This window comes from Ahaetulla prasina, chromosome 2, assembly GCF_028640845.1.
Source record: "Ahaetulla prasina isolate Xishuangbanna chromosome 2, ASM2864084v1, whole genome shotgun sequence".
In the NCBI taxonomy this organism is placed as follows: Eukaryota; Metazoa; Chordata; class Lepidosauria; order Squamata; family Colubridae; genus Ahaetulla; species Ahaetulla prasina.
Window position 1 is genome coordinate 169,799,953 of NC_080540.1, and position 25,173 is coordinate 169,825,125.

Sequence of the window (25,173 nt, forward strand, 5' to 3'; positions counted from 1 at the left end):
TACAATCTTTAAGACAGAGATAGAGAATCTGTAATCTCCAGATGTCCATGAACTACAACATCTAGCATTCTTTCACTTTTGGATCAATTTTGGGTTATGGATCATGAATATTCAGATGGCAATGGGTTATTTTAAAAGAAAGAAAGAAAGAAAGAAAGAAAGAAAGAAAGAAAGAAAGAAAGAAAGAAAGACCTCAATTTATTCTCGCTCTAGTTAAAATTATGCTGGTACACCACAAGGCTTCCAATTATTTTCTCCAAAATTGAAATTTGGGCAACTCTAAGTTTATTTTACTATCATGTAAATGTAAAAAGTGATGTGGTGAACCACTTTGAGGTCTGCTGCCAAAGAAAAGGAAGTAGAGTGGCGGAGTGAGAGAGTAACACAGCAAAATTCTTGACAACATATATACTCATTAATTTCATATTTGTGGGGATATGGAATTGTTTTGCCATAGTTACTTTAAGCTATACTAGTTATTTTTTTATTTATCCATTCATTCAGTTTACATAACTAACCATCTCACATTTGTGACTCTGGACAGTTCATAAAATTAAAAACAACCCAATAGCGCAAATATTAAACAAAGTACAAATATCAGTTACTTCCTTTAAAACCAAGTTAAAAACCCAATGAGGGAAACAAAATTAAAATTGAGAAACATAGAAAGCAAGCAAGTCCAAGTCATGGATCCATCAAAAATAGCTATCTGATAGGTCCTAAACCATAACTGGATCCCTAAGCAAGTTGACAGAACTATGTCTTTAGATTAAGCATTAGAGCCTTTGGAAAGGCAAGCAAGATGGGTGCCAATCTTATCTCTGATGGGATAATGTTCCAAAGGGCGGGCTCTCCTTCTGGATCCTGTCACATAATACTCCCGTAACTCGCTTTTTCTTCCAGACATTTTATTTCTTTTATTTGATAACTTATGCATTCTCTCTCTCTCTCTCTCTCTCTCTCTTTGTGGTGCCTTCAAGTTTGTCTTGATTTTTGGCAACTGCCTGGGTAAATATCTGTAGATTTCTTGGCACAACTTTCAGAAGCGGTTTGTCATTGCCTCTTTCTAAGGCCAAGAGAAAGTGACTGGCCCTAGGTCACCCAGCTGGTTTTGTGCCTAAGTTGGGATTAAAACTCACGGCGTCTTCGGTTTCTAACCTGGTACATTAATCAAACCAAATTGGCTCTTCATAAAATTGGACTTACTCAATAATTGCATTTTTTCAAAATGTACTGAAGAAGAAGATAAAGTTCCTGCCACAATTTTTCCTTTTAGGAATTATAACGGATTGTACAGGGATTGAGACTAAATTGATTCTGAATTTAATAACAGCAGCAAGACTGTTGATTGGACAATACTGGAAGAAAGAAGAGATACCTACAATAGAAGAATGGATACTGAAAGTTATTAATTTGGCTGAGATGGCTAAAATCTCAGCGTTTTTAAAAGACAATACGCAGGAAAGATATTTAATTGAATGGAAAAAATGGATTGATTATCTACAAAACAGATATCAGATTAAGAAATATCAGATTGCCTTCGAATAATTAGAAAGTTATTTTATGTAATGGGGAGGGGGTTGGGAGATGAAAAGCTTTGGATGTGGTTATTTGGATTGGAAGGGAAAATTTTATTCTATGTTTGGTTTATGTATAACAATACCTTGTGATTGACCTGGGAAGCCAGGGGGGGGGAGGGGTTTTTTTGGGAGGGAGGGGGGAAAAAGGGGGAAAATGTTTTTGTTTTTTAAAACTCTTTCAATAAAAAAAAATAATAATAATTGCATTTTTGAGAATACATTGTAGTAGGATCCTCTTTCTTTTAACTGGTCTCTATCTGAGAGCATGTTCCCTTTTTTTGATGCCCGCTTGTCTAACGGCTTCTCCTCACTTGCACCCAATCACAGCATTGACATGACTTGGGAATAGAATAGAATAGAATAGAACAGAATAGAATAGAATAGAATAGAATAGAATAGAATAGAATAGAATAGAATAGAATAGACACAAGGAATTTGTCTTGGTACATATGCTCTCAGTGTACATAAAAGAAAAGATACATTCGTCAAGAATTATAAGGTACAACACTTAATGATAGTCATAGGGAACAAATAAGCAATCAGGAAACAATATAAATATAAATATAAATCGTAAGGATACAAGCAACAAAGTTACAGTCATACAGTCATAAGGGGAAAGAAATGGGTGATGGGAACGATAAGTAGAATAGAATAGAATAGAATAGAATTTTTTTTTGTTGGCCAAGTGTGATTGGACACACAAGGAATTTGTCTTGGTGCATATTTATTTATTTATTTATTTATTTATTTATTTATTTATTTATTTGTCGTAACAATATATACAAGTATAACATAAAGGATTATATAATATATAAACATATATATGAGGAGAAACAAGGTACTATAAACACATATATATATATAGGGGAAGAAACAATAGGACAGGAACGGTAGGCACGTTTGTGCTCTTATGCACGCCCCTTAGAGTCCTCTTAGGAAAGTGGTGAGGTCAACCATGGATAGATTTAGAGTAAAACTTTTGGGGTTATGAGAAGAAACCACAGAGTCAGGTAATGCATTCCAAGCATATATAATTCTGTTACAGAAATCGTGTTTTCTGCAATCTAAACTGGAGTGGTTGACATTGAGCTATCTGTTGGTAGCTCTTGTGATATTGTTATTGAAACTAAAAAAGTCATTGACAGGAAGGACATTACAACGGATGATTTTATGAGCTAAACCCAGGTCCTGTCGAAGGCGACGAAGTTCCAAGTTTTCTAGACCCAGGATATCAAGTCTGGTGGAATAAGATATTTTATTGATTTCGGAGGAGTGGAGAACTCTTCTTGTAAAATACCTTTGGACACGCTCAACTGTGTTGATATCAGATATATGGTATGGGTTCCAGACAGGCGAGTAGTAATCAAGAATTGGCCTAGCAAATGTTTTATATGCTCTGGTCAGTAGCATGGTGTTTTTTGAAAAGAAGCTACGTAGAATTAAGTTAACAACTCTTAGAGCCTTTTTTGCTATATAGTTGCAGTTTTTTGCTATATAGTTGCATATGCTCTCAGTGTACATAAAAGAAAAGATACGTTCATCAAGGTACAACATTTACAACACAATTGATGATCAATATATCAATATAAATCATAAGGATTGCCAGCAACAAAGTTACAGTCATACAGTCATAAGTGGAAAGAGATTGGTGATGGGAACGATGAGAAGATTAATAGCAGTGCAGATTTAGTCAATAGTTCGACAGTGTTGAGGGAATTATTTGTTTAACATATTGTTTAACAGCAATATGTCCCAAAGGTGCTTTTCCAAGAGGGAACTGGACTTTTTAAAATTTTTCTTTGAAGATGTTTTGCTTCTTATCTAAGATAAGATGAGTCAGAGCTAAAGAAGCTTCTTGGATGAGAAGTGAAACATCTTCAAAGAAAAATAAAAAAGTCCAGTTCCCTCTTGAAGAAAAAAAAAACACATTTGGGACAACCATGACCTGGATGACTGAGAATCTCTATAGACTTGGCAATATCCTTTTTTTTTTTGGCTGGGTTACCATGGCCTTGTCATCATCTAGTCCCCAGCCCATGACAGGGGCTCAAGGCTTTCCATATTTATTTATTTTTATTTATTTGTCAAGAATGTATTAGAATATATATATATATATATATATATAATATATGTATAAACATGAACTGAATACATAAAATAGATACAAATAGAGGAAACTTTAGGACAAGGACAGTAGGCACGCTGGTGCTCTTATGCACGCCCCTTACAGACCAGTGGTGGGTTGCTCCCGGTTCTGTCTGGTTCTTGTGAACCGGTAGTAAAAGCGGCTGGAGGCTACACTCACCCACCCGGATGTCATAATGGATGATCTGCACATGCGCAGAAGCTTCTCACGCATGCTCCTGTTGCGAACCAGTAGTAAAGGTAAGTAGAACCCACTCCTGTTACTGACCTCTTAGGAATGGGGTGAGGTCAACAGTAGACAGTCTTAGATTAAAATTTGTGGGGGGGGGTTGGGATGAAACCACAGAGTCAGGTAGTGCATTCCAGGCATTGACCACTCTGTTACTGAAGTCATACTTTCTGCAATCGAGTTTGGAGCGGTTCACTTTAAGTTTGTATCTATTGTGTGCTCATGCATTGTTGTGGTTGAAGCTGAAGTAGTCATTGACAGGTAGGACATTGTAGCAGATTATTTTATGAGCTACGCTTAGGTCATACTGAAGACAGCGTAGTTCTAAGTTTTCTAAGCCCAGAATTTCAAGTCTGGTGGCATAAGGTATTTTGTTGGTAGCAGAGGAGTGGAGGACTCTTCTTGTGAAATATTTCTGGACACGCTCGATTGTATTAATGTCCGATATGCAATGAGGGTTCCAGACAGATGAGCTGTATTTGAGAATTGGTCTAGCAAATGTTTTGTATTAAAGCAGTGTTTTCTCCCTTATTCCAGCAGAATCTAAAAGCAGTCTCAGCAGCCTGTGTAGCATCTGTTGGGCTTTGTTACTCTCTGTAGCAGAGGGAAATTACGCCAACTTCAGTGACTCTGGGCAAAAAAAGGCAGGGCAGAATAATGAGCAGCAAATAGCCCTTTTCATGCTGATACATTTTATTCCCTTGCAAGGAAAAAGATAGATAAAAAGTACTTTTAATTCAACAGTAAGTTCTAGAGGTGATGGACCTACTTCAGGTTTGTGAAATCTACTCACTTGAGTTGTAGCAGCTGGAACGTGATGCAGAAGACAAATGCTTAGCACCGAATATTTCTGACTTAAACGTTCCTCATGAGCACCCTGCTAAATTTTGCTCCAAGTTTTCCAAAGCTCTCTTCATTTTAATTCTTTCATTTAGTAGTCAGTTGGGCTTATTTTGTTGTTGCTTTTACTAAGTAATTAGGAGATGTTTATTGCTGTTTACCCAGAAATCTACTAAAACAACTAATTTTTTGCAGCAAAAGAAAGTTATGGGAGAAACCAGGTTTTCCTCATAGGTCTGTCGTGGTATCAGAAACATAATATTGGGAGATGAATTCAATTCATTAAATATGGGACAATGTGCATGCTTTCATAATAACTTTTTCCCAATCTGGTACTCTTGAGATGTACGAGACTACAATTCCTAACAGAGATTGGGAAAAGCTGACCCTTATTATGTGTATATTGCCAGGAAGATAGTTGGTATCGTCAGTTCAAACATGATGATTGAAGAGAAATTGTGTTTTACATCCATTCAATTGAAGTTAGCATTATGATGTGTGAAACTCTTTTTAGATGACCAGTTAGTTGGAAAGTGACATTTTTAACATGCTGTGTCAAATGAAACAGAATGGATTGGGTTTTGTAGACTGACTATTGTTTAAATATACCTACCTTCAACTCTTTGAAACAGCTACTGGCAATTCTCTTTAATTTGACAACGAAGAACAAACCTGCAAGCTAGTAGACTTCAGTGAACTACAACTCCCACCATCCCTCATGTTAGCTATTCATTTATTTACTCATTCGTTCATTCAGTTTTCACTGTATTGGCTTAGGCTCCTAGACACTGTAATCCAGCAATATTTGCATTTACTCTGCATAGCAAGAGCAAGCTACGTGATGCCCTCCAGATGTTTTGAACTTCAACTTCCACAAACTCCAGCTAGCATGGCCAATGGCAAAAGAATGTGGGATTTTAATCCAAAACATCTGGAAGACACCAGGTTGCCTGTTTTACAGGGTGGCAAAATAGAGATCAGGAGTTGGAGTTACTGAATTAAGCATTAGTATTTGAGGCCCAGGTAAGGTAAGGAACGCTATTCTTTCTGGGTTAAAAAGAATTGAATTTGATGTCGGTCTTTTGAAACATCTGGTGCAGGGACTGTGACCAATCCATTGCCATGTATACTGTTTAGCATGAATTCAAGCAAGAATCCTGAAAGCCAATTGGTATTTTGGCATTGGGAGATACTAAGTGAGAAATTGACAAGAAAACCTACGAGAAGTACAAATTCAGAACTGCCCACAGAAGACTTTCAACATTTTTAGGGACAGAAGATAGAGATTATTAAATATATGGAGAGCATCCATGTTAATGACTTTGAGTCAATTTAATTGAAACGGAATGACATTGAAATTTTGAACTGAGCTTGCCCAATTTTCAGCATATGGCCTCCAGTTTTCACCTCAAAGCCAATGGCAGCCCTTGTCCCACCACAAAGAGCTATAAATTCTGGCCATATGTGGTTCTCATTACTAGACATAATTTCTGTTTAAGGCTGCCCCTAAAATTAGCAGTTGTTGGGGTATCTCAGCTATTTGTTCCTAAGCCCTCACTGCTGAAACCTCTTCAGGACCAATTTCCCGTAAATTGGTTGAGAAACTGCAGACAGATCCATTCCAGTTCATATCCTGGACTGCAGCCAGCTGATTGATTGCTGCACTGTTGGGGGAGAAGTGGAATCAAGAATAATCAGAAAATTAGGTGAGAGAGAGAGAGAGAGAGAGAGAGAGAGTGTCAGTCAGTGGAGAAGGCACCAAGAAACATTACTGGGAGACATGTCCCTTTGTGGTAAATTCACTCATCCTACTAGAAATTCTTTCCTTTTTTCCTTTTTTTTGTATTTATTTATTTATTTATTTATTTAATTTTGTCATAACAATATATACAAGCATCACACAAAAAGATTATATAATATGTAAACATATATATGATGAGAAACAAGGAAGTATAAGCATATATATATATATATATATATATATATATATATATATATATATATATATATATATATATATATATATATATATATATATATATATATATATATATATGTATATATATATATATATATATATATATATATCTTTGGTTATTCGGGTTTTCTCCCGCGTAAAATTTGAAGTGTCTTGGCGACGTTTCGACGAAATCCCATTCGTCATCATCAGGCTAGGTGCTTACAGCTTCCTATTTGTAGGAGAAATTTCTCCGCGGATACGAGGCCAGGCAACGGCAGTGCAGCTCACCAGCTCAAATCCCCCTGCCACTCAGACTAATTTGAGCACAACCAAACCCCCACCCAAACAGGACACACACCCAGCCAATCAGAGCACAAAAAAACCTCCATCCAATCAGAGCACAGCCAAGCTCCCACCCAATCAGTTCAAACCCCCACTAGCAGTTAAAAAGGAAGAAACAGCTGCAATCACACATTGCTCCCAGAAGCACGAAGCTGAAGCCTGAAGATGACGAATGAGACTTCGTCGAAACATCGTTCTAATTTTACACAGGAGAAAACCCGAACAACCAAAGACCTACATATATATATATATATATATATATATGGAAAGAAACAATAGGACAGGAACGGTAGGCACGTTTGTGCTCTTATGCATGCCCCTTAAAGTCCTCTTAGAAATGGGTTGAGGTCAACAGTGGATAGATTTTGGTTAAAGCTTTTGGGGTTATGAGAAGAGATATTCTTTGAAAAAGCCTCCAAGAATCTGAGAAGGAAGGAAGGAAGGAAGGAAGAATTGTGCAGATAGCTATTAAAGGGAAAAATATTAGCTAAGACGGTGATCCAGATGATGAGTTGCATACTCTACTGTGTTTTCCTGAAAATAAGGCCTCCCCTGAAAATAAGCCCACCCAAAAATATTTAAACATGTGCCCCATCAACCATCTGGGTTTCTCTTGGCAAAGTTAGCTTTGAATAATTGTATCAAAATAAGGGGAATCTAAAAAGTGGTTTCTGGTGCATCACAAGAAATGTCCCTTCAGGAAGAATTCAAAGGGGAAAAAATGCAGTATGCGTGGCTTTGCACCAGCTCTTGGAGGGAAAAAGAGGGCATCGCCTGCAATTCTGAAACAAGCCAAGAAAGGCAGCCTCAGCCAAAGCTCTGGGTATATTTTAAAATGCCCTAATTATAGTGAACAAATCCCTCTATTTAAAAATAATTGCCATCCACATACAAGTGGTGCTCCTGATTTTAAAGGTCATCACACTAGAAGTACAGCAAATGCTTCCCACCCACACCATACACCGTCCTCCAAACAAATCTGGATGGAATCTCAACATGTCTTTCTAATTTGTCCCACCACCACTTTCATAGTCTTCGCTTCTGCTTTCTGGACCAAGAAAGGTGAGAGAATGTTTTCCTTTTGTTTGGCTTTCTCCCACATCTTTGACAAGATAGCCGAGTTTGGAGCAGACTAAGGAAGAAAACCAAACTGACTGAAATCTATGAGGGGTTTTTTTTGGGTGGGGGCGGCTTTTCCCTCAACCTTGTCAGGTTCACCAAAAACAAGGAATGGTCAAAAAATCCTCCACTGGTGAAACCATCACAATTTAAAATAAAGTATATTCTATGACATAAAATTTGAAATATAAAATATAAGATTAAAATAGGTACAAATTAAACAGAACTTGCCAAGAAACTAGTAACAATAATTGCGGTTCTGTCGCAGTGCCATCAGATTCTCAAAGAGACACTGATCAGGCTACAAAGGGGAGGTATGTCACCACAATAGCAAAGAATAGAAGTCATCAGAGAGCCCCATTGGTTTAGTGTCTCTGGATCTTGTTGTACCCGTGTGCAGTCTATTCGACCATTTCCATACTTTCCAACTTTCGTCAAGACCAGGTTCCACTCCTCTGTTGGTTCCACCAAGTGTTGGATCTTTGTGGCTTTCCATAGCATTCCTGTCTCCTGTTTCAGATGTTTCTGAAACAGATTCAGGTGAAAGCTAAGAAAGAAGGCCATTGTCAAACACATATAGTGTTGAACAAACCAAGTGGGACTAGGAAGGCATTTCAGGCACAATGCATAGTTGGTAGTTGATCCCAACATCCAAACAAACGCAGAAAAATTGGAAGTCTTTTCCGGACAGCCATTTGCATTTTCTCTGAAGCGGTCAACATTGCTTTCTCTTGTCCCTAACTCCCACAGCAGGAGATGGGCTCAGAAACCACTTTTAAGTCCACGTGTTAACATGTCGACATGGAAGATCCATGACCGGTTCTCCAGATGTCTTTTTCTTGACTTCAAAGCAGCTATGAGGCACTGTTAATTTGATCAGAGAAAACAAGGGAGGGGTGGGGGAGAAGGAGATGGTTAACCCCTTTCCTACCCTGCTGTTTCCCTGCTAGGATGCACCAAGGGTGGATAGAAATTGGGGTGAAGGTCCTGGGTTGGCTATAACAGAAAAGGGTTAACCCCATCCTCTTCCAGCAGCTTTTCCCCGATCAGAATTCTATGGACGTTCTGAAGTCAAGCATAACATTCTGGGAGATCTGGTCAGAGTTATCATGCATAGCTAGACCCCCAAGGGCCGAAATAGAATAAATCAAATTATTCCTCCTCCTCCCCCCCCCCCACCTAAAGTTCTATGTTATAATCAGAAGGATCCGTCCTAGCTTTCAGTCTTGAAAGAGTGGAGGGGTGAGGGAGTTAACCTTTTCTTTCTTGCAACGGCCTTTCGGAAAAATCTCTTGCTTGCCTTTAGAAGGAACCAAAGGATGGTATGTTAGCAGTTCATCAGCTCATTGACATCTTTTACATGCGGTGGAATAACTTCCAATTTCTTGGGAATATATCTTAGTTCAGTATTGAGGGTGGGTGTGAGGGGAGAAACAGAAAAAGAATCAACTATCAAAATGAAAAAACCCTCAAAAGTACCAGGGCTGATATTCTGGCAATCAAATTTGCTAAGGGTAGGGAAAAAAAGAAGGAAGGAAGGAAGGAAGGAAGGAAGGAAGGAAGGAAGGAAGGAAGGAAAGGGGTGGGATTTTTCCAGCAACACAAGCCTAGCTTGACCACTGTTTAAAATCTATTAGAACAGTTTAGCCTTACTTGCAGCCTTCAGATGTTTTGGTCTCCCAGTCCATCAGCTTTTGACAACTTACTAAAACCAGACCGTTATAATGCAAAATACCTGATGGGTCCCATGTTGCTTCTTTCTCATCTAGATGAAGCTGCATTTTAATCTTTGACCTGATCCCTCCAAAATCATTAAGAGGTTGAAGAAACCTCTAAGAAGAAAGGATGAATCGTGGGCTTTGTTTCGTTGTCTAAATGTTTCAACTAACAATCTCATTAACGGTCCTTTGATAGCTTTATATAATGCATTAGAGCGACATGTAATCCAGACAGGGCATGGGGAATAGGATTGGATTGTGGGTATTTTGCACTTGTTAAGAGAATTTAAATGTTAAAAGTAGGGTAGAGTTACATATACTGTACATGCCTAAGTGATCAAATCATTATATATCTAACATCTGGTCTGTGATCTCTGAGAAGCACACCCATTTCAGCTGCTTTCATTTAAATCAAAAAGGAAGTGGAGTTCAAAAAGATCCCCTCTCTCATTTGGAAAGGTTTTTTTTTTATTATTATATGTGTTTAATTTCCTCGGGGGGGAAAGGGGATAACTGGCCCACAATGAGACCGAGTGGCAAGATGGAAGGTGAGGTATTAAATATGTTGATGGACTGGCATTCAGAAGGTGGAATCTGAAAGTTTTCCAACAAAAATACAAATCGTTTTATAAAAGCAAAAAATTTAGCAGTAAAGGGACGGATGTGCCTTAGTGATAAAATGTACGATTTGTGGCACCTTCATAAACCTTAAGCAATGTATTATCTCTCCTTGTGGAATTCTTAGGAATTCCACATTCGTCTTATCTCCAAAGGGTTTGTTTCACTTTCTGAAGTTATCCGATCCAAATAGTTGTTTGGTTATATTGTTCCAATTGAAATTGCAGGTGAGGAAATGGTTATCAATTGCATTTTTTAGCCCAGCTATCCATGCAAAAGTTGTTCATAGGCTTGTGTAACAGGTCAAGCTTGATGTGGAAAAGAATGTAAGTTTGATTTTGGGTTTTAGAGTTTAGATCGATAGATCTTTATAGAAATGATTTGTTCGTATTATTATGGAAAAACAAAAAGCTGTGATTAATGTCCTCTGTTCCACCGCAACAGAGAGAGTCGGAAGTCAGTGCTTCTCTTTCTTTTCCCTGCCTTTCCTCACTTCGGTCTCCCCTTTCCCCTCCCCTCTCACTGCTCTTTTATTTACTTTTGTATTTCGCATTTTATAATGCTTTATTATCTAATTAAAAAAATGTTTGATGAGGATTGTGTGACACATCAATTTACAAGAATGAACAAGTGTGCCTTTTTTTTTTTTAACAAAATGACAATTTCTCTGCATTGAAAGAATTACATTTGCCGGGAAGAAAGTTATTTCCTAACCTGCTTCTTCGCATGCTGGTTTTCTGCATGCAGGCTGTTTCTATGACTGTATTTTTCCTAACACCTCACACCAAATATCCCTCCCCCCCCTCAAAAAAAAAAACCAAAACCCTCACATGTTTTGCACATGGACCTGGCCTTATGCCAAAGAGCCACATCTATTGTGAATGAATTTAGGAGGAGAGATGGTTGAATCAGGAAGGTCCTTTCTTGCTGTCATTGTGTCCTGTAACCAGGGGTATCCACAGGGTGTGGCCAAAACAGTTAAGAGACATGATGATATGAAGCTCACTTTTTTTTTAATGTCCAGTGCACATTAAGGGCAAGCAGAGTTTCAATTGTACTGTTGTGGCGGCCATCTTGACTGTTTTGACCATACTTTGAGGAACCCCTGCTTGTACACCAGATTATTTTCACATTCGCTAAGAAAACCAACCTAAAGGTTCAAGTTTGTTACTGATGTCTCTCTCTCTCTCTCTCTCTCCCTCTCTCTCTCTCTCTCTCTCTTTTCTAGGCATCCTCAGAAAAGAAGAAATCTGGCGAAGCCCCTTTCCCAAGAGCAGCAAGACACATTTATTCAGAGAGTCAAGGCCTGGACCATTCATGCTGCTTCATCACACTCAAGATACATCAGCCCTGCAATCTTGGGGTGGGGTGGGGAGACTGGGAAAGGAAAGCCTAAGGCCGGTCCAGGATTGAGAGGGCAAGCTTTCCGTATTTGCCTTGGGATGAACTGGGCACCACATGAGGCAGCGGCCTGAAGCTTGGCTCGTGACAAGCTGATCTCAACAGGTCTACGTAGAACTCTTTGAAGAGCTAATTTATTTTTGAAGTTGCAGGTTAAGAATTCCTTTTCTTCTTATGAGACCCTCCTGCCTGACACTCACAATTCTTGTATATTTGGCAGTAACCTCCCATTTTCCCAAAGATAGATCTGTTCCCCTTGATGGCTCTCTTTCTTTTCTTACGGGACTGTACAGAGAGTGCTGCTTTGCCGAAACCATAATAATACTCTAAACCCCGGAGGACTTAAATGCTTTTTGTGCAACGTTCCTTCTAACCTCAGCCAGGGCTTAATTTCTGATCACTGTGAAGCCTTGCCCCCCTCCCTCCCCCCTCCTCCTCCCTCTCTCTCTCTCTCTCCCGCTCTCCCCCCTCTCTCCCTCTCTCTCTTCCTCCCTCTCTCCCCCTCTCTCTCCCTCCGTCTCTCCCCCTTCCCTCCCTCTCTCCCTCCTCCCTCCCCCCTCTCTTCCTCCCGCTCTCCCCTCTCTCCTCCCTCTCCCTCCTCCCTCTCCCCATTCCTCCTCTCTCTCCTCCCTCCCCCTTTCTCTATTCCTCCCTCTCTCTCTCTCTGCCTCCCCCTCTCCCTCCCTTCCTCTCTCTCTCTCTCCCTCTCTCTCCCTCCCTCTCTCCCTCTTTCTCCCTCTCTCTCTTTCTCCAGCAAAAGAAATAGTTGTGTACACCCAGAAGCAGGCTTTCTATGGTGTCATTTCATGGCTTCAGATTAAATCCTGGACCCAGAAAAAATTCTCAGAATGGGGTGCTTTGGTACTAGTACAAGTAGTCCTCGACTTACAACAGTGTGTTTAGTGACCGTTCAAAGTTACAGTGGGACTGAAAAATGTGACTTATGACCACGTTTCAGGACTTATGACCTTTGCAGCATTCCCATGGTCATGTGATCCAAATTCAGACGGTTGGCAACTGGTTCATATTTATGACGGTTGCAGTGTCCCAAGGTCACGTAAATCACCTCCGGCAACCTTCTGACAACCAAAGTCAATGGGGAAGCCAAGTTCACTTAACAACCGGGTTACTCACTTATCAACAGCAGTGATTCATTAAACAACTGTGACAAGCAAAGTCTTAAAATGGGGCAGACCTCGCTTCTCACATGTCTCTCTTAACAACATAATTGTGGTCGTAAGTTGAGGACTACCCGTATTGTGCTGAAAAACGCCTTCTGCACTTCATCATTCCCATCCAATGTGATGGCAAAGAACAGCACGGATGAAGGATATATAGGGGGACTACCTAGAGTTGTAGGGAGATATCCAAGGGACATCTGCAAGCATTCAGTCTTCCATAGTGGCATCATCTCTCCAGTGATGTGCGATCTCCTTGGCTTCCCATGCTTCAACTCCATCCCAAGGGGAGGCATCAGGGGAGTGTTTCTCCCATGAGGGTTTTTTGGGTTTGGGTTTCTTTTTTTTTAAATCAGGAAGCAGCAGAATAGCAGAGGATGACATAATGGGAAACATTTTGGTTGCCCCTTCACCACCAGAAGGGCAGAGCACAAAGAAGGATCCAAAAGCCTGCTGGGAACGAAGTAGGGGGGAAAAATATGGGAGCCTTTTTCACAAGAGTAAGAACTTTTTCAAAAATGGCCCTTTTGGCTGAGATGGCTAAGAATGGCTTGTAGAGCTTCAAATTACCATTGGGCATTTTGCCTTCTTTTCCTCTGGTGACTTTTGGCTTGTAAGAAATGGGGCGGGAGGGAGCGGAGGGGGTAGGGAGTGATGGGAAGTGAAGGCTGCATGAAGAAGAAGACCGTGTCTGGATCCTGTGCCAACTGCTTTCAAATTGTTGTATAAGATGGAATGATTACATAAGAGAAGAGAAGCGTTGCCTGCAAGCATCCTGACAGAAACCTGGTTTGTATTAAATTTTGGCTCCCGCTTTCTCAACCTTAAACTCAGTTCTAGCAATCCCACAACAACTGAAACGGCCATTTTAGGTCCCACTGGGATAAAGCCAGGGGTGAAATCCAGCAGGTTCTGACAGGTTCTGGAGAACTGGTAGCGGAAATTTTGAGCAGTTCGGAGAACTGGCAAATACCATCTCTGGCTGGCCACAGGAGTGGGGAGGGAATGGGGATTTTGCAGTAAACTCCCCTGGAGTGAGGTGGGAATGGAGATTTTGCAGTATCCTTCCCCTGCCATGCTCACCAAGCCACACCACACTCACCAAGCCACGCTCACAGAACCGGTAGTAAAAAAATTTGGATTTCACCACTGGATAAAGCCCTAAATAGGCATGGTGTAAAATAGCTACTCTTTATGGCAATAGGATGAACATAGAAGCACAGAAAGAACTAAATACTTTTGCTTGGTTATATCCACAAACATAAAATTATATCACAAGGTAAAGAATGAAAGGTCTTCACCTTTACCAAAAGCTCAATTCTAAGGGTTGTTTGTGGGAGAGCCTGGGTGAGAATAAATCCAGGCTTGTACTTTAGCCATGCCATTTATGAATGCAGGGAGCATGCCTGCCAATACTAGATTGATCTTTGCATCCCTAGCTGCATGCTGAACTACAATTCCCAGCATCCATTGCCATTAGCCTTGTTAACGGATGCAACTGGGGGGTCACAGTTCAGTCACACCTATTGGCTTACTCTTCCCTGAAGTTCAAGAATCAAATAGTGGGGGATCCACAACAGATCCCTTTCAGTCACGGATGACCTCCGATCACCAGTGGATGCTACCCCAAGTTTGATGAACAGTCTGATTCAGCTTTGTATTGCTTCTTACTATGAAGGATTAATAAGTTTGATCATCACCAAGGGATGACTTTGGTCTGAAAAAGGACATTTTTCTAGTACATTGTAACCTGCATGTTATTTGAGTTGTTAAAATTCTTTTAACCAAGTCCTTGTTGTATGGGCTTTATTTATAGGCTACACACAACTATTTTGTGAACTACGTACAGAATTAGACCACATGCAAATCCTGTTGAAAACAAGGATGGGGATGGGTCATAAAGATAAAAAAAGAGAGAGCTGGACATTTCCATTTCAGCACATTTTTTTTCCAACTTGCTCCACCTGTATTGTACTACAGTTCCCATCTCCCACTGGGAATGAACGAGACTGTGTTTCAGCTGCCTGTATACGAATACGGCTAAACATGAACCGAGAAGGAAAGAGATTGTAGTGTTTTTTTTTCAAGCAGCTGCTTTTGTGCCTTTCAAACCAGTTTCACCTGCAGGCATTAGCAAGTGACCAGAATGCTTATTTCTATTCTATTCGTGTTCTCTTCCTGCTGATTTCCTAAGATGGGGAGAAGAATGGCCTAAATGATCTATTGTCTTTAGGGTGTTTCACCCAGTTTTGAAACCCTAGACCCATCTCAATAAATGAAAGTGGTGTCCTAACCTGGCAAATGCCACTTTTTAAAAATTATTGTCTTTGCTCCCCTGCCAATAGCAGCATTCTGGCACAGAAATTAAGCAGGGGATTCTTGTAAAAGTCTTGACAATAAAGGGATGAAGGACTCCTAAATTTATGCATTTCACCAAAGGGCACACAATTTGAAGGCCCTGCCAACTTCATACAATGTCCTCTGAGTTATGCTGGGCTATAACTCCATTCTGGGTTAACTCACCTGAGAATTAAGTCAGCCTCTGGAGACCTCAATAGCCTTAAGAATCTAAAGCAGTGCCTCAAAATGCAATCCCGTTGCTTAATTTCCTTTGAAATGTTTATGCCAGGAAACAACAAAGCTGAAGACTTTTTTTTTTTTGCTTCTTTCTTCACTCCAGATGTACCTTTAGGACAGGCACCAAGGTCAAAAACATTTCCCCCCATTGTTGCACTTGAGCCATTGTGACATCAGAGTAAACTGCACCAATCAGGGATAGTTTTCACATTTAACCCCCACCCACTCCCAACCGCAATCAGGTTATAGCAGCAATATCTTGCAACAAGAAACGCCCCCTTATGATGGCAGGCTGAGAAGCTGAGCTAGTGCTGCCTGATTTAAGGGCTCCATGGATGCTCTAAAACAGGGGTCTTCAAACTTGGCCAATTTAAGACTCGTGGACTTCAACTCCCAGAATTCCTCAGCTAGTCATGCTGGCTGCGGAATTTTGGGAATTGAAGTCCCCAAGTCTTAAAGTTGCCAAGTTTGGAGACCCTTGCTCTAAACTTTTCCAGGGGACTATGTGATGTAATATGAGAGCCAATTTGGTTTAGGAATTAAGGTGGAAGACTAGGAGGAAAGAAATTTGAGTTCTCATCCTGGTAACTTTGACCCAATCACTCTTTCTTTAAGCTGCATTAACAGAGGGATACAATCAAGATCAAGTGAGGTACTAATACCACTCTATAAAGCCTTAGTAAGATCACACCTAGAATACTGCATCCGGGTTTGGTCAGCACACTATAAAAAAGATACTGAGATTCTAGAAAAAGTGGAGAACAATAACCAAGATGATTAGGGGACTTGAAGCTAAAACATACGATGAATGGTTGCAGGAACTAGGCATGGTTAGTTTAGTGAAGAGAAGGACCAGGGGAGACATGATAGCAGTGTTCCAATATTTGAGGGGCTGCCACAGAGAGGAGGGGATCAAGCTATTTTCTGAAGGCTAGACAAGGAATAATGGATGGAAACTGAACAAGGAGAGATTCAACCTGGAAATAAGGATACATTTTTTGACAGTGAGAACAATCAACCAATGGAACAGCTTGACTTCAGAAGTTGTGGAAGCTTCATCACTGGAAGCTTTCAAGAAGAGACTGGATTGCCATCTGTCAGAAATGGGGTAGGGTCTTCGCTTGGGCGGGGTGGTGGTGGACTAGATGAACTACAAGGTCCCTTCCAACTGTTGGAAGAATGTACACTTTTCCCAAAAATGCTCCTTAGGAAACTGCTTTGATTTGTCCATTATAGTAATTATGAGTCAAGATGGACTCAAAGATAACAAAAATAATTAAAGAGGCAAACTTGCTAATAAATAGCAATGTGTACCTTCCTCATCAATTGAAAACAGATCTGAAGAGGAAGGATTTGAGTATTGGTGTGACGCAACCTCTCGCTGTACAAGACTCCAATGATCTTAGAGTAAATGCAAGTGGAGAGTTGTGATCTAACAATATCTGGAGGAGGGTGCCTCACAATCTGTCCATCTTTTAGATACGTTCTGGAGCTTCAATAGCACAATTGTGGCTACCATCTTGCTTTTTCTGATCACGCTTTGCAGACACTTTGATGTGTTACATCCAGGGGTGAAATCTAAAAATTTTCCCTACCGGTTCTGTGGGCGTGGCTTATTGGTGGGTGTGGTTTGGTGGTCAAATGGCTTGGTGGGCATGGCCAATAACAATAAATAATAAAAATAATAAACAAAGTATAAAAAAACAATAAGAGGTACTAAACACTTTACACACACACAACACAACACAACTGATTCACACACAATGTAAAAGCAGCTGCACTTCACAGTTCATATAGCCACAAAAAGCTCAAAAACCAAATTTCATACTTTACACACACACAACACAACACAACACAACACAACACAACTGACTCACATACAATGTAAAAGCAGCTGCACTTCATACTTCACACAGCCACAAAAAGCTCAAAAACCAACTTTCACACTTTACACACACACAACTAACACACACACACACACACACAATATGCCACATACAGCTTTGTGAAATTTTGTGTGTTTGTATAGTTAGAGTGAAACACTACAGAAACACACCAAATCTCAGAAAGCTGCACAAATATTTTATTATTTTATTTTATTTTATTTTATTTTATTTTATTTTATTTTATTTTATTGTGGACTTCAAATCCCAGAGTTCCTCAGCCAGCAAAGCCAGCCAGTTGATCACCGAGGAAATAGATTAGCTGAGTGATTGATTCTGTCTGGCTGAAACTGAAACTGCTTTCGGGCTGTGGCCATGCATTCATCAGTAATCAGGTAAGTGCTTTAGAATCTCTACTTTTACTTGTAGAAAACATGTTTTCTACAAGTAAGAGTACAAGTAAGGTTCTGCTGTTTTTTACTTTTAAAGGCCTGTTTCGGCTGAAGCAAAACCGGCTTTTAAAAGTAAAAAAAAAACCACCTCTACAGATGGTGCGGCTCAGCAGAGGCAGGGGGGGCGAGGGGGCGGGGCAGGGATTTTTGGCCAGGGATTTTTGCTACCGGTCCTCCGAACCAGCAGCCGCCATCGCTACCGGATCGCCATCGCTACCGGATCGCCATCGCTACCGGATCGCCATCGCTACTGGATCGCGCAATCCCTTCCGATCCGGGAGCATTTCACCCCTCTCATTTCTAATTTGCTTTGCATCTGCATGATAGGGCCGCGGTGTGGCTCAGGCTGTAAGAAGCCTGTTATTAGAACACAGTAGCCTGCAATTACTGCAGGTTCTAGTCCCACCAGGTCCAAGGTTGACTCAGCCTTCCATCCTTTATAAGGTAGGTAAAATGAGGACCCAGATTGTTGGGGGGGGGCAATAAGTTGACTTTGTAAATATACAAATAGAATGAGACTATTGCCTTATACACTGTAAGCTGCCCTGAGTCTTCGGAGAAGGGCGGGGTATAAATGTAAATAATAATAATAATAATAATAATAATAATAATAATAATAATAATAATAATAATAATAATAATAATAATAATAATAATAATAATAACCTCAGGACAAGTGAGGAACCTGTTGCTTTGGGGCTGATAGCAAACTGACAAACAGTGGACAAGATGCTTTGGTTTTACTAGCTGCAGATACCTGATGACAAAACTCTTCTAAAACTCCATCTTATGCAATCCAGTTAGATACCACTTGATTTTTTTTAAAAAAAACCACAAATTCCCCATTTTTTGGCATTTTTATTCCCCTATATCTGCTTTGGGTTCCCCACCTCACTTGAGATCATACAACATGCAGCACTTGATGCTCTCATAAGGCAATAGATGCAGGGAGGTGACAATAAGATTTAGAAGAGAAATCTATCTGCCACTTGGCCCATCCACCACCTTCTAGGCTCCACAGCAAAAGTGAATTTTGTTGGTCCATGTGGGAGAAGGCTTCAGTGCCAGCATGTGGAAACCAGCAGGGCACCATCAGGTATACCCAAGGTGAAAACACATATAGGATACTGCAGAAAATGATATAAGATAAAACAAGGGTAGAGCTTGGCTTGTGGGCCAGAGAGTCCCCTTTCCCATGTTCACATTCTGCCAAGATTCTTCACTTACATTGGACTATGATCTTTTTCGACTCTCTGCATCCATGCCCTTCAAAACAGTTTCAGCTTTAGCAAGTGATTTTTGTCTGTTTGTTATTCTAGCAACCAGATTTCTTGATTCTGTTCTGCTTCTTTGGAGTCACTTTAGTGTCCCTAACCTGAGTTAGCTGCCTTGAATACAGGCATCTTGGCATGGAGGTGCCACTGCACCAGTGAACTAAACTAGATGTTCCATGCTGGGGTACCAACTCTATTTCGCTGGCACAAGGGCACCAATACTCCTCACCTCAGGCTTAAGTTCTGGGCCAATATAATTTGCATAGGCAGAAATTCAAGTATGATTTCGGGTTAGAAATGGGAAAGCCTGGTTGGACAACATATCTGCAAAACAGATCCTCCATGACTGGCAGATGTGGCTACCTGCTGCTCGAGGCAGAGGCGTGTGGGATGGTGCCTATGCTAGCTGCAGTGAAGATGAATGTAGAAGATAGCAGTTGAGGGAAGGGTTGTTATTACAGGGGTCAGCAACCTGCAGCTCTGGAGCCACATATGGCTCTTTCATCCCTCTGCTGTAGCTCCCTGTTGCTGGTCAGCTCCACAATTGATAGGGCTTTCAGTTAGGACAGGTAGAGGAAAAAGGATGCTGCGCTAGGAGGAGACTCTATGGTGGGGGTTATGGACTTCCAGTCAGCAGAGGAAAAAGGATGCCGTGCTAGGAGGAGACACTATGATGGGGGAACCGGTGTTGTGGCTCCAGACCCCCCGGGCCTTGGGCCCCTGCCAGAAAGTGACTCAGAGAGCGAGGGGGAAGGGCTGTCGGGGCTCCCCTCTGCAGGGCCGGCCTCTCTGGCTCAGCTCCAGGAGCCAGAGGCAGGCCATGTGGAGGAGGTGACGAGGCCTCTCTCTCCTGTATCTCCCCCCGCCCAGGCAATGCTTCTAGACCCAGCTGTGGACAATCAGTCCTGGTTAGATCCCAGGTTTCATAGACAAGAGAGTTAGGAACAATAAAAGAAGGGGTGGGGCAGGCCTAGAGAGTGCTGAATCACAGAGCCACACCCCACAGGGTATAAAAGCAAGAGGGGCTGCTCTACTACTTCGTGACGGACAAAACAAACAAACTGACTGGAGAAAACTTGAACTGAACTATTTTAATGAGCATTTGGCCAGGATTGCTCTTTGTTCCTGACTTCCTGGTTGCTTCAGTAACGAGCTTCTGTGACGCCGGCATCAGGGAAGATAAAGAAAACCTTGGCAGACGTTTGCTGGTCTGCTGCCAGAGCTGATAGCTGCCGTGGACTAAATTGCTGGCTAATTGAGTCAGTTCACATGTCTCCCGGACTGAGGTGGGGGGGGACAGAACAACCGGACTTCTGGTCAGCAGAGGAAAAAGGACGTTGCGCTAGGAGGAGACTATGATAGGGGAACCGGACTTCCGGTCGGCTCCAGAATTGAATGGGGGCTTCCTTTGTGGCTTAAACTTTGTTTAAATTTGCCAACCCCTGGGTTAGTATAACAATTTCCTGGTTGGAAACTGGTTGGAAAGGAAGTTGAGATTGTTCCCTATAATGCTATACTTTTTGAATAAGCAAAAAAGGAACACATCTTTCTATCAATCCCTACTATAGTTTAAACTCACTTTTCTTTATGGCCATTAATGTTCTGACCTATGCTTCCCCAAACCACGAAGCAGACTCCTTGTCCCGACAAAAACCCCTTTTTATTAAGTTACTGTGAATTCTTCTCATTCACATCCGGCAAAGTCTGTCAAGGGTGAATTTTCAGTCACAGACCTTATCTGGCTTGGGGAGCTGCCAGGCTGGTATCTTCAAAACTTGGCATGAACCAATTAAGCAAACTAATTGTCTCCTGCAGACTCCACTCCCCTTTCGCTTCTCTTTTATTCCCTCTGGGAGTGGGCATTCATCGTCCACCTGTGTCCTTACTCCCAAGCTGACCCTTGTTCTTTAGCTGTTCCCTTCATCTGTCAACTCTGCATATGTGCACACTGGGAACAGGCTCCAGCTGTTTGTCTGCCTCACTGATGCCTGACTCCGAAGGCAACTGATACCTGTCAGACGGCCCTGGCCCTATCTCTGCCTCTGATGCAGAACCCTCATCAGAGCCTTCCCCAGACTCCAGGATTGGCCAATGTCCTCACCTACCTCCTCACTGTCCGAATCTGCTGCCAGCTCTGCTGGTGGGCCACAACAATTAATTGGGAAGGATCCCAGGAAAGACTTCCTAAGGGAAGTCCATTTGTGGTACTGAATTATGCATCGGTGGGTTTCCACCTTTCTTTTGATGCCTTACAGCTGTTGATGCAAAGTTCAAAGATGATAGTTTGAATAGAGAAGCTTACACCATTGGCAGGTGCTCTTCTGGCATCTGCATGGAATCTGGCATCAAGTGCAAACTTTTCACACGGTCTCCCCCTGCTGTCTTTTAAATTCCTTCTTTATCCCATTTTCTTGGGTGTAGTGACTTGGGTGTCAAAGCAAACCACTTTTCAAAGCTTTCAACATTCCGTTTTACACTGAACCCCAAATTATGGTGGCTCTGAGATCTCTAACATCAGAGGGCCTCCAATAACAAATGCCAATTGTGTCTGACTCATCCAGTAGCTGTTCCTGGATGACACAGGCTTCAAGAGTGCTTGTGGCTTTGGCTTCATTGTGAATTGGAACCGAACAGCGCAAACAAGGCAGCTTGCACCCACAGGATTTTTCCATCACTCCATGATAAATGAGAAAAATGAGGCCCTTTGTATTCTCCGATCCTGAGAATATTTTTTTTCCCCTGACACTTTTCAATTTCTTGCATAATCTTCCATTTCCATTACCCCCACCCTGCGCCCCATACTGTCTTGGCATATGGCGTTCCCAAACTTTGATTTGCTATTTCCACAGTATCTTCATCCTATTTTTATTTTTGGCAAATACAAATATAACTTTCTTCCATCTCACTCTTTTTTGTGTTTGTATACCATAGACCAGGGGTCTCCAACCTTGGCAACTTTAAGCCTGGAGGACTTCAATTCCCAGCAAAGCTGGCTGGGGAATTCTGGGAGTTGAAGTCCATCAGGCTTAAAGTTGCCAAGGTTGGGGATGCCTGCTATAGACCGTTTCTCATGATCCTAATAGAAATACTATTAAACATGATCTGCTGGTCTGTACACTGTGCATTTCCACGAAGAATGAAGTTTGTACCCTTTGAGTTGCATTAGTGGGATCATATACCTGAGACAGCAACAGGAAATACCAACCTTTTGCTGCCATGTAGTGATTGTCCAGTTTTCTACTACCCAACTGTAGTATAGAAATTATCTTTGGTTATAGAAATTATCTTGCCTCCTTTTAAAGCAACTTCACATAACAATGAAGTGCAATGCTTACATCAGTAATATGTACACCATTTCTCTAGGACCGATTCCCATGTCCATCCTAGCAGGGGTGAAATCTAAAAATTTCCCCTACCGGTTCTGTGGGCGTGGCTTAATTGTTGGGCATGGCTAGGTGGTCAGATGACTGGGTGGGCGTGGCCAATAACAATAAATAATAAAAATAATAAACAAAGTATAAAAAACAATAAGAGGTACCAAAAACCAACTTTCACACTTTACACACACACAACACAACACAACTGACTCACACACAATGTAAAAGCAGCTGCACTTCACACTTCACACAGCCACAAAAAGCTTAAAAACCAACTTTCATACTTTACACACACACAACACAACTGACACACACACAGACACAGACACACACACACACAAAATGCCACATACAACTTTCTGAGATTTTGTGTGTTTGTGTAGTTGGAGTGAAACCCTACAGAAACACACCAAATCTCAGAAAGCTGCACAAATATTTTATTTTATTATTTTATTTTATTTTATTTTATTGTGGACTTCAATTCCCAGAGTTCCTCAGCCAACAAAGCCAGCCAGCATTAGTTGATCACTGAGGAAATAGATTAGCTAAGCAATTGATTCTGTCTGGGCTGAAAGTGAAACTGCTTTCGGGCTGGGAAAAAAGCCATGTGTTCATCAGTAATCAGGTAAGTGCCTTAGAATCTCAACTCTTACTTGTAGAAAACATGTTTTCTACAAGTAAGTACAAGTAAGGTTCTGCTGATGAAGAACTCAGGTGAGATCGCCAGAGGAGACTTTACATTTTTAAAAAAAAAGTTTAAAGGCTCTGCCGATCTCAGCTGAGGGGCGGGATCCTCAAAGGCTTTTTTTACTTTTAAAGGCATGTTTCGGCTGAAGAAAAACTGGCTTTTAAAAGTAAAAAAAAAACCCTCTGCTGATGGTGCGGCTCAGCAGAGGCGGGGGGGGCAGGGATTTTTGCTACCGGTCCTCCGAACCAGCAGCTGCCATCGCTACCGGATCGCACGAGCTGGTCTGAACGGGGAGCATTTCACCCCTGCATCCTAGTTTATGGAAATACATTTGAATTCATTTATGTGCACAATGCAATGTGAGAATGACCTTGGGAGGCTGGTCCAGAGACTCTGCATAGTGGATGGTCAGATAAGAGACAGCATAATCCACAGCTAGGTGGAGGTGGGGGAAGAGTTGTACTTTTAGACTAGCAAGATTGTGATTTCAGCCTTACCAGGTAGACCTACAGGAAACATGATCAGATCAGCTAGGTTTGCTTTACTATAAAGCTACTAACAGAGTCTTGCAAGTCAGAAAGTACAATCTCCCTGTTTCCTCCCCCCCCCATTTTTTTAAAAGAAAAGGTCTCTCTTGAGCCTCTTGTCCACCCACTAGCCATCTGCAGATTATGCTGTCCTGGGCCAGTCTCCCAAGGTTATCTCCACATACCCTTGCAATGTATGAGAATTGGTATAAGTGTCAACAATAACAAATAATCTATTTTACTGTAGTCTCTTCGATTAACAGGACCCTCTCAAGCGACAGGGAAATCAGGAGATCTAGACCAGGGGTGTCAAACTCAATTTCATTGAGGGCCGCATCAGGGTTGTGTTTAACCTCTGGGGCCAGGGTGGGCATGGCCAGTTCAAGGTCACTCATGTCGGGGGCTCCTGTGGTGGCCCGAGCTCTCTGCCAGCAAAAAGGGACTCCCAATCTCTGTTTTCAGCTGCGACGGTCTCCTGCAACCCTTTGCCAGTGAAAACAGAGCTTGGGAGTGCTTTGTGTGGCCCTTCTGAGCTCTGTTTTCACTGGCAGAGGTACATTTGCTGTTTCCAGGGCCAGATCTAAGCACCCCATGGGCCGGATACGGCCTATGGCCCTTGAGTTTGACACCCCTGATCTAGACAGTTCAAATGGGTATAAAGATTTATTGTAAGCTTAAGCTCCCTATAAGAATCTGAACTACCAATGGTCAAAAGCAAATTGGCGGTAGATAAGGAATTCAAGGTGGGCTGGACTCTTGTGGGCACCAAGGAATTCATGAATGCTGTCATGTTTGACCTCTTCCTTGGGCTCATGCTGGTCGTCTCCTACAGACCCCAGTCAAAGACCTGCTTGAGATCTTCACATATATGATAGAATGACTAAGATAAGCAGTCTCCTGGTTATTTTTTGTAGCAGTTTCAATGGTGGGATTCCATTTTTTTTAATACTGGTTCTGTGGGCATGGCATGGCTTGGTGGCCCTGGCTTGGTGGCCATGGCAGGGGAAGGATACTGTAAAATCTCCATTCCCATCCCACTCCTGGGGGAAGGATATTGCAAAATCTCCATTCCCACCCCACTCTGGGGCCAGCCAGAGGTGGTATTTGCTGGTTCCCCGAACTACTCAAAATTTCCGCTACCGGTTCTTCGAACTGCTCAAAATTTCCGCTACTGGTTCTCCAGAACCTATCAGAACCTGCTGGATTTCACCCGATTCAGACTGAATAATGGAATGACAGATGTAATCCTCTTATGGCCTTTCCCT

At 41.6% G+C, this 25,173-nt stretch overlaps 1 protein-coding gene across 1 annotated transcript in view; it reads left to right on the top strand.

Moving 5' to 3' along the window:
- LOC131191266 (twist-related protein 2-like) overlaps positions 1-12,486 on the top strand; it is a 31,437-nt gene extending 18,951 nt beyond the window's left edge. The window contains exon 2 of the mRNA XM_058169251.1: positions 11,780-12,486. The gene's annotated coding sequence lies outside the window, so the exon portion shown is untranslated. The remainder of the gene's footprint in view (positions 1-11,779) is intronic.
- Positions 12,487-25,173: the final 12,687 nt, after the last annotated feature.